General features: G+C 46.6%; 1 protein-coding gene across 4 annotated transcripts in view; it reads right to left on the reverse strand.

Annotated features, from left to right (window-relative positions):
• Nucleotides 1-3,656, reverse strand: part of USP9X (ubiquitin specific peptidase 9 X-linked) — a 282,963-nt gene extending 279,307 nt beyond the window's left edge. For all 4 annotated transcript variants that reach the window (XM_075913065.1, XM_014578958.3, XM_025190080.2 and 1 more), the window contains exon 1: nt 2,886-3,656. The gene's annotated coding sequence lies outside the window, so the exon portion shown is untranslated. The remainder of the gene's footprint in view (nt 1-2,885) is intronic.
• Between the last annotated feature and the right edge of the window lie 6,327 nt (nt 3,657-9,983).

The following is a 9,983-nucleotide window of genomic DNA, read 5'->3' on the forward strand; positions in this document are numbered from 1 at the left end:
CATCTTTTGGAGTAGGGAGACTAAAACACCTGTGCACAACAAGTCACTCAACTGCCACGGTAGAGAAAAGCCATGGTTTGTTCCCACTCCTCTTATTTATTGGTAGCTAATGAACAGCTCCTCCTGCCAGTTCAACAGGAAGTAAATCACCAGAATAGTAAATTCACCAAGAAATGAAGCAGCAGGCTGGAAACAGTAAGATGACAGAGATTTCTCAAAGGAAATATTGTTGAAAGACTACATTAAGAGGCAAGATAAAACAAAGGACAAGAAAAAGTTGAAGTTTGTTGTTCATCTCACAGGTTTGTTTTTAACTAGCTCTTTTTTTCCCCACAAATAAAGGTTTGAGATTATTCCACTACAGTTCATTCTAGATCAGTGTTTCTCAACCAGTGGTACAAGTACCTTAAAGGGTACTAGAGAAAAGTCTGGGGGGGTACATCAACACAACTGAAATTTCGAGAAAACTGAATTTGTTTTAGGTTTTACAGCGCTTCATTATTTTTGTACTTTTGACACCCAAAAACTTCATGACCCATCCTGCTACGATTAAGTTGTTTAAACAAATGTGTTACAATGATAGAAAAAAATATTGCGTGTCTGAAAACTGTAGGTACTGGGGGTACTTTTTTTTTTAAGGGGTTCTTTATTAAAAAAAAAAGGTTGAGAAACACTATTCCAGATTATACTGAGTATGTCTTCATTTAGAGCTATCTTTAAGTATCCATGACATTGAGTGCATCTGGCCTTTTACTGTTCCAAATACTGCAATTGAGGAACTATCAGAAACATTAAAAAGTATGACCAAGAAAACTGTTGTGTTCTTCTGGTTTGAGAAAATCAATTATGCCACTGCTTTGAAAATAAACACCACTACATGTATAACAAAAAACTCAAGATCAATGTACAGTAAGTTTAAGATTTTGCTGAACTAGATGGCTTCATTCTACATGTTCCTCAATACTAGAGGAGGAATCCCCAGCATTTTATCATAAGCAACCCCCAAGAGCTCCAGGATGTAGCCAGTAGTTTGAAATGTGTAGACAACTACTAATCTGTTACCCATAAACTTTCAAGATAGACATGCCACGACCCAATGAGGAAAAGACCCAACACTTTATACTTCCCACCAGTCCCACAGCCCAGCACAATTTAGCCAGCAAAAGCATAGTAAAAGGACCAATGACAAAGAAACCTGTAAGTCAGTTTGCCATAGTAAGTAAAAATTATCACAAACATATCAGTTCTCAGCATACTTCAAACTGTACCTTGTTCCCTGCATATTTAGCAATGTATGTCAAAAATAAATTAGCTAATTTTAAAAAAAGTAGGCCTTAATTGTGCAATTAGGTGCATATGGGAAACCTTATACCTTCCCAAAATCATTTCAATGGGTCTTTGCTCAGGTACAAAGATCTGCCCACAATGAACCCAACTGCAGGATCAGGTATTTAAAACAATTTGTACAAACAAAATCAACAAGCCTTAGAGAGCCATAATACACACCTGACTTGTATAAAGAATTTGAGTCCTTTCAAAATTCTAAGTAGAATTACTCACATTTTTATACTGATAACTAATTTTGCTACAGGATCATTCAATAGGCAACTTAATTCCTGAACAATAGTCAAATTAAATATGGCATCTTGGAAACAAGTTTATTTGGCAATATGTGGATTTTCCATATACATCCTCTCTGTACTCAGACAATGATGCCCAAAGTGAAGTGAAAGAGTAGTTAGAAAATCGCAGTAAATAGGTAGGTAGGTGGGCATGGGTGGACTGGCAGTTCCTATCCTCAGTAATCTTTTATACTGTAATTAAAAGTAATAAGAGGGGTAGCCAAGTTAGTCTGTACCAGGAAAAACTTAATACCAAATCGTCTAGTAGCACCTTAAAGGAAGAGCAAAACACGTAGATGGCTTCATGAGCTTTCCTGGGCTCAACCCACTTCTTCAGATGACAGACAGGCTGTCATCTGAAGAAGTGGGTTGTGCCCACGAAAGACCATGATGCCATCTACGTGTTTTGCTCTTCCTTTAAGGTGCTACTAGATTATTTGGTGTTGTTTAAAAGTTATGGCCTAGATGTTACAAATTCTCTCCCAACTGCCCTGTCTCAAATACTACAGTTTCAAAGTAAAGTTTTAACACAAGGGGAAAAACACAACTGGAAGATCTGGAAGTTGTCATTTTGGAGAACTAACAGAGCATATTAAAGAGAAAAAGGCCTAACAGTGAAAGGGTGTTTTCCACATAGAAATAGTTTTATTAGCAGCTGGAGTTATAGGAATGACACACTTCTACTGCACGTATATTAATATCGCTTAGAACGGGTGGGAGTGAACCGGTACTGCCGGATTTCACTCCGATTAGAAGAAGAGTCTGAACAGGGCCTTATTTCCAGGCGCAGCCCAGGCCTACACAGCTCCCAATCACTCCACCTCAGTAATGGCGCTTGGTGTGAAGTGAAACGAGACTCAAGAGAGATAAAAGCGGGTGCAGCTCTGCGGGGAGCCTCTCTCCCAGCAGCCCAGGGAGGTGACGCCCGGCGGGCATGCTCCCCGAGACACCAGGCTGGGAGCGCTTCCTCCAGCTCGCCTCACAGCCTCGCACAGGCCGGGGAGAGGATGAGACGCCGTCAGCCATTTTCCTTCACGCTCCAAAACACAGCGATGCACCGACACACGCCGCGGGCTGCGGGGGAGGAGGCGGCGGCGGCGCCGCCACTTCCCCTCCCCCTCGCCACCACCACACAGCGGTCTCGGGCTCCCCGCTCTGCCCGGGGAGCCCCATCCCCCAGGGCCACGGGCCACTCAGCCTGCACGCCTCCCCGCGCCCGCTGCCTGCAGCAGGAACCGCTCCCCCTACCCGGCCCATGCTCACCCCCGCACGGTGTTCTCTTCTCCCGCTGCCGCCGCGGCCCGCTCCCCCGCTGGGTGCTGCTGCAGACGATGCGCCGCCGGGGGCTGTCTCATCCCAGGCAACCAGTAGGGCAGCGACTCATACTCGGTCTGGAGCCGACGGGCAGAGGGGGCGGCCAGTCCCCGGGCCCCGCGGCGCTGTGCGGAGCTGCCCGCGCTAGGATCGCGGCCTGGCCGCTTGGCTCACTCCGGCAGCGGGACCGGGGCGTCTCTCCTGCGTCACCAGCTCCTGCCCGGCAGCCCGGGGCTCTAGCTGGGGCTTGGCCGGGGCCTGCGCGCTCCGCCCCGTCCGGGGCTCAGCGAGACACACTGGGAGGGGCGCACACGCTCCCCGCGCCTCTCACCGGGGCCTGGGCTCGGCTGGGGAGGGGTCGGGCACTGGCCACTCGCTACGTGCGCGGGGCGGAGGGGACCAGAGACGGCGGCGGGGCCGGTTCCTCGCTCCCGGCGCTGGCGTCTCGCTACGTCCTGGGCAATATGGCGGCTCCGGCAGCGCTGGGCCAGCGGCGCAGACTCCGACCCAACGCGACGGCGGCCCCGCCACCCAAACAGCGTGACCCCCCCTCCCCCTTTGCTGTGTGTCACTCAGCCCGGCAACGGGGCAGGCCTGGCGGCTGTCACCGCCCCCCTCGGGGCGCGCGGGGCTAGGGGCGCGGGCGCGCGCGGGGTTCGCGGCGCGGGCGGGGGAGGGAAGGGGGGAGGGAGCGGAGGAGGTGGGGGCGCGGCGCGGCGCGCTCACTGGCGGCGGCGGCTGCGCGACCGTTTCATGTCAGTTGGGCGCGTTTGGGTTCCATTGTGACCCGCTGTGCGAACAGCGCAGCCGCGGAGAGCCCGGATTATGACGTCAGTGTTTCCTCCTCCGGGTTGGAGAAAGAGGGAGACGAGGAGCAGGCGTGGGTGCCGGGCGCAGCCGCTGACGTTCCCCCCCCTGCCCCCGCGGGGCGGGGAGCGCCACTGGCCCAGCGAAGGGCTCCTGCCCGCCGCATCTCTGGCGCGTGGTGCTGCGTGAAAGCGGGAGACAAGCTGGGCACCTCCGCGCCACTTCGCCCCGCACCAGGCCGCCCCCCCCCAATGCAGAACAGCCCAGTCCCTGCCTCCCCCTCCCCCCGGCACAGGTGCTAGAAACAGGGTGGAAATAATTCAGTGCGAAACAGTTTCCTGGGGCTGCTGGCACACTGCGTGCAGACAAGCTGCGCCACCCTTTGAGTCTTTTGCATGCATACAGCATCCTTCGCCCCAAACCCTCTTATTTAGGACACAATGCTGCAGTTGAATCAGACAAGGGATCTGTCTGAAGTAAAACTCCATAAACTGACGTACAAGCTACTATACACACAACAATTATTTCACCTTTCAATACATGCAGCTGTCATTAGAATAAGACACCATCGTTGTTTAAACAGCATCAACAATGTAAACTCAAGTTTATCTATTTTCCTTTCTCCCCTCCAACACCCCCTTTTTTTCTTGTAACATTTAAGTTTACCATAACGTTACTTGTCTATTTTTCCACCAGTACTTAGAATAGAGTACATTCCAAATTGGCAGGTGTCTCCATTGGTGTGGACTTCTGGACAGCAAGAGGAGACATAAAACATTTTACAATTAGGTAATAGTGTAAAACTGCAAAAGTTAGCCCCGAGCTGGAAAACAACCAAATCTAGTACCTGAAATTACTTTTACCTTTTAAAAATTGCATCATTTAAAATGACAAATTTCAGAGGGGTAGCCATGTAACTTAAAAAAATAAACGAGTGGTCCTGTAGCACCTTAGAGACTAACAAAAATATTATACTAGCTTTTCTGGGCACAACCCACTTAAGTCTTTCTTTAACATCATGTGACCAATGCTTTATAACAGTTTCTGTCCAGGAAGTGAAGACAATAGTATTCAATTTAAAGTGGAGGGTAACTTTATGTAGTATGTAATGAATTGGAATTTGCCCAGGAGGTCAAGGCTAACAACCCTAACTTGTAAAAAATGTTTATCTCCAGTCTGCAAAGACCAAAACAACTGCTACTCATAGTGATAGGGCTCAGAGGGATTCTTTAAACACTTTTAAAACTTTGACTGGAAAGGGTGAATTATGGTACACTTTCCTGATTTACTCAAATTACATTTTTCCACCATCCCTTAGCATTTGGAAAAGACAGCAAAAGCTCATCTTAGAACCATTTACACCCAGGCTACTCAACTTTGGAAGCCCTGGGGGCCACAATGATACAGCACATGCTCAGGGCCACAACTTAAATGCAAATATATATGTAAATAGCTTCTTTCACACTTACAGGCATGAATACAAAGATTAAGGCAAGACTATACAACACACAGACCCCATTTTAAGTCAGTTCTGCTGATATTAATAAAACGCAATATTTACCCAATTTCCACTCATATGTCAGCACTTTTAATGAGCAATGACAGTCCAGGAATTTAATTCCTGAAACAAATATCAGCAAGAGACCATTATATTGACTCACCATTGTGGAGCATGTTTCCAGTGGAGGTCATGTTCAAAGGATCCCACCCATGGGCCACATGTTGAGCCCCACATAAACCCAAACCACACCATGGTCTGCAAACAAATGGGCCACGTGTTAAGTAGCCCTGATCTACTACACTATACAATTATGTCCATCTATTTTACGTCAGCATACAACCCCCATAGTTATGAAAACACTTGGCTCTTTGTGTCAGTGATGCATGTCCTCACCAGAAGCACTTGTATCAATTGTAGTATCAGTGTAGACCCAGAGGTGGGGGAGCCTAATGCCAAGGGGCCAGATGTCGTCCCTGGCTTGCCTGGATCCACGCCCTGGGGCTCAGGGCTCCTCCCCTCCCCAACATTGGAAAGCCCATACTGGCACTCCAACCCCCGCTGGCTCCCGCCCAACTGTTTTTTCTGTGGTCAGCAGCCATCGACCTAAAAAGGTTGCCCACACCTGCTATAGAGCATTGTGTGATGCCTTCTGAAAGCCGGTGACAATAGACATAAGTAACACAGTGTCTTGACTGATACTGCATCAACTTAATTACTTTAACCTTGATTCTGTTTAGCTCAAGGTGGTGGTGTTACTATATCAACATAGAGAAGACTAACATTGGCAGGATACAATTTAAGTGAAGGCCCTTCTACAGCTAGGTTTATGCAGGGCTTCTTACATCAACCTAACCTTGTAGGGTAGACCAGCCCTTTAGTGTTAACCATTCAGTAAACAAACCAGTACATACTGCTATTCTGTTAAGTACAAATGCAGTAGTTTGGTTACTGCTGGACTAGTTTTAAATATATTTTACCAGCAAAAAATGTAGGGAATTAAACAAGGTAATAATTTCAAACTGTGGTCACTATAAAAGGCAATACAAGTTTAGGCCTGTCAATCTGCTTTTAAGAACTAAATAAAAAACACCACACTTATTTCAGTTTTGATGACTTCGTACACCTCTACATGTGATTTTGATGTCTCTTGTTACCTTCTTATCTTTTTTCTCTCTCTACATTATCACTGGTTCCTTTCCTCTATTCCACTTTTATGGTGGGGGGAAGAGTTATCCACATTCCCTCTCCTTTAAACCCTGGGCATAAAGTGACGTAGAAGTAAACAGAATGTCTGCAGTTCTACCTTGTTTCACTTTTTTCTTCTGCCCCAATACTCTGTTTGGCAGAAATCCTCTAGGTTCTGTTTCAGATTACTTGCAGAGGTGTAAATGTGTTTTCAGAATAGATCAGAATTTTCAACTTGTGTGCACTTCTCAACAGCCTCCTGTTCATTAGGGCTTCTCAGATGTGCCCCAGAATTCTCCAAGTTGGTTTCTTCAGCTCATTTTATGAAGCTTTGTTATAGCTAATGCAACAAAGGTCTGTGTACACTTTTGGGCACTGTACATCAGTGGTTCCCAATGTTTTTTATACCATGGACCAGCAAACCCATTCACCAACTTTTGACAGATTATTAACATTGTATTTGCGTATTCATTATTGTAATTAATTTTAAGAGGTCACTTGTAATTTTACATTGCATTTGTACACAATGTACAACACATGTTGTAACGGATCAGAGTTTGCAGATATCTACAATGCACAAAAAATTCACCAAGAATTCACCCAGGGGCAACTGGTGCCTGCAGAGGGAGGGGCGCAGGGAAATGCACCCAGAAGGGCAGGGAACATATGGGGCACCCTATTTAGCACCTGTGCTATCACCAGTCATCTCTGCCCTCCCCTCTCCTGCCCCATGCTGCCAATGTATCTCCCCCATCTCCTTTACAACCCCTGCCCTGTGTCTCTCCCTTTCCCAGCCAGGATGCTCTTGCACCCAGTCTCCCCCCTTTCCCTCCATGTGACCCCCCCCCAGAGTTTCCCTCCACATTGCACCCCTGCTCACATCCATCCCATAAATCTCCCCTGAATCTCCCAACCTCCTTCAGCAACTACTGCATCCCCCTCCTATCCCCCACCTCACACATCCTTATTCTCCCTCTCTCTGCCTTATCTACCCCCACACTTCTTCAGCCCCCTCCCAACCCCACTAGGGTTGTCTCCCCCCGCCCTGCACACGCTGGCAGCAGCTTCCCTGCCCAGGGCCCAGGAATTGCAGCCAGCTCTGCTGGAAGCAGCTCAGGGCCAAATCCTCCCCTTGCAGCCCTGGGGCACCACTTCTGGGATGAGTCTCTCTTACCTGCCCCCCTACCCCTCCCAAGTGCTGCTCACCCTAGGGCAGCGGCTGGACCGGGCAGGGACAATGGCTGGACCAGGCAGGGGCTGGCCAGGTTGGGGCACTGCCCTGGGAGACGCTCCTGGGGAGCAATGTGACTGGCCCTGCTGGAGATTCTCCCTCCCAGATGCAGCCCAGGCTCCAGGGGCCCAGCAGCAGCTCCTACCGGGGCTTGGGCATCCAGCCCAGTGCCTGGTCCCAGCAGTGGCTGCAAGTCGCTTCCTGCTGCGGGGGTGAGCCCAGCCCTGGCTCCCAGAACCCCTGCCTGCTGCTCCAGGGTCCTAGTGAGCAACTTGCCGCACCTGCGGGCCCTCCCACCCCAGGGCTCAGACAGTGTCCCCCGCATCAAGGCAGCATAATGCACAGAAGCCAATGCAGTGCTGGGCTCACGGAGAAGAGACAATCCCGGGGAGAGAAGAAGTGGGGTTTCTGGGCTGACGGGGCCTTGCTCGAGAGTCCTCCTGAGCCAGTCATTAAGCTGCATGGCCTGGCAGTGTGCTGAGGTCCAGCAGCCAGTGGTTTGCGGGCCCGCACCAGTCCACAGACCAGCAGTTGGAAACCACTGCTGTACACAAAATGAGTGGCGATGCTGAGGCAAGAGTACCTGCCTGTCCTGGCACTGTAGACTGTGCTCCACCCCAGAAGTGGCCAGCAGCATGCCCGGCTCCTAGGTGGGAGCAGGGAGAACAGAGACCACTGCCCCTGCCTCAAGCAGTTGCTCCACACTCCTATTGGCTGGGAACCTGCTGCTGGCTGCTCCAGGGGTGCAGCATGGTCTGCGGGGCCGAGAGAGGCAGGAAGACTTCCTTAGCACCCCCACTGCACCTCTGGCCAGGAGCCGCTCAAGGTAAGTCCATCCTGTCCCAGTCCTAGCCCTCCCAAACCTGGAGCCCCCTCCTGTACCCCAAAGCTCTCATCCTCAGACCCACCCTGGAGCTTGCACTCTAGTTAGATTATGTTGAGTCACAAGCATCAATAATTTTCTTCAACTGGTCATTAGAAAAAAAGTTTGAAAACCACTGTATTATTCTATAATAAAGTGTCCACACAGGCATCTTATTCCAGAATAGCTATTACCATATAGCTTATTTCATAATAGCTATTCTGGACAGTTTCCCCTGTAGACAAGTCTTAATCTGATTAGAAATTCTTATATGACATTTTTATTTCAATTTTATAAAATGTACAATTTAGGCATTCCCATGTAAGGTTTCCAACTCATTAAGTTGCAGCATGGTTCTAGTCAGCATATGGAACTCAAAATGAAACTAGCTAATTTCATTATCTAATCTGAAAGAAATGCAAAACATAGAAAGCAGTGAAGAGTAAAAGTTCAAAATTTACAAAAATGTTCCATTTTTAATTAATATATTATGAACAAGGACATTTAGAACAACTCTACATATTCCATACAGTAAATTTTTATGTTGATGTATCCCTTTTCATAATTATACATTTTTATTACTATACAACTTCTCAAAACTAACACTGTAAATGGAGGGATCTAAAGAAAGACTAAATCTCCATATGAACATTTATCTTTCTGCAATATAATGCAAGTATTCAATATAAATGCACAAGCTAGAACTATTAGACTATCATAACATATAAACGGAAGAGGGCTGAATTAAGGTTGCATTTCTTAAGGTGATTAAGGTGATTGTGATACTTAATCATCTTATTTGATTCTGTAGTATAGATGAGAAATAGGATACACAAAATCCTACTTCCTAAAGCACAGACTAATGCAAATGCGTGTTTTCAAAACTCCACAGTATTTCAGCTACTCCATTCAGTAACTGAAAGCAAAACCAAGCAAATGAAGTTTCATCTTAACAGAAGAAATGTTGTAAAAAATTATGGGTGAATGAAAATAGGTAGCTATAATAAAAATGGAGTTGCACCCTTTACTGTAGTATTTACTATATTCTGCTTTTTTGCAGTTTTATAGTTTCTCACGCACAAAAAGAATTACCAAATAATATTTCTAACACAAATTGTTTTCAACCAGATATCAGTTTTTAGATAAATGTCTTAAACATATTAATAAGATACTAACACATTTTCATCACTCATCTACCTAACTTTGGTTTTACCTTTTGTAATTTACTGCTCTGGTATATATGAATTAATTCTATTCAGGACTACATAGTTTCAGAAAATATGGATGCTATTTTTTGTAAATAACTGCAAATAATTATATTTGGATTTTTTTTAGTTCAGTTTATCAAACATTGTGTCTTCTAACCCAAAATACCTTTCAGAAAATGTGTTCAATTCCTGCACACAAATAAAATTTACTAATTTATTTTAAAAAGAAAAGATTAATGAAAAATATCTGGTT

This window comes from Pelodiscus sinensis, chromosome 1 (genome assembly GCF_049634645.1).
Source record: "Pelodiscus sinensis isolate JC-2024 chromosome 1, ASM4963464v1, whole genome shotgun sequence".
Classification (NCBI taxonomy): domain Eukaryota; kingdom Metazoa; phylum Chordata; order Testudines; family Trionychidae; genus Pelodiscus; species Pelodiscus sinensis.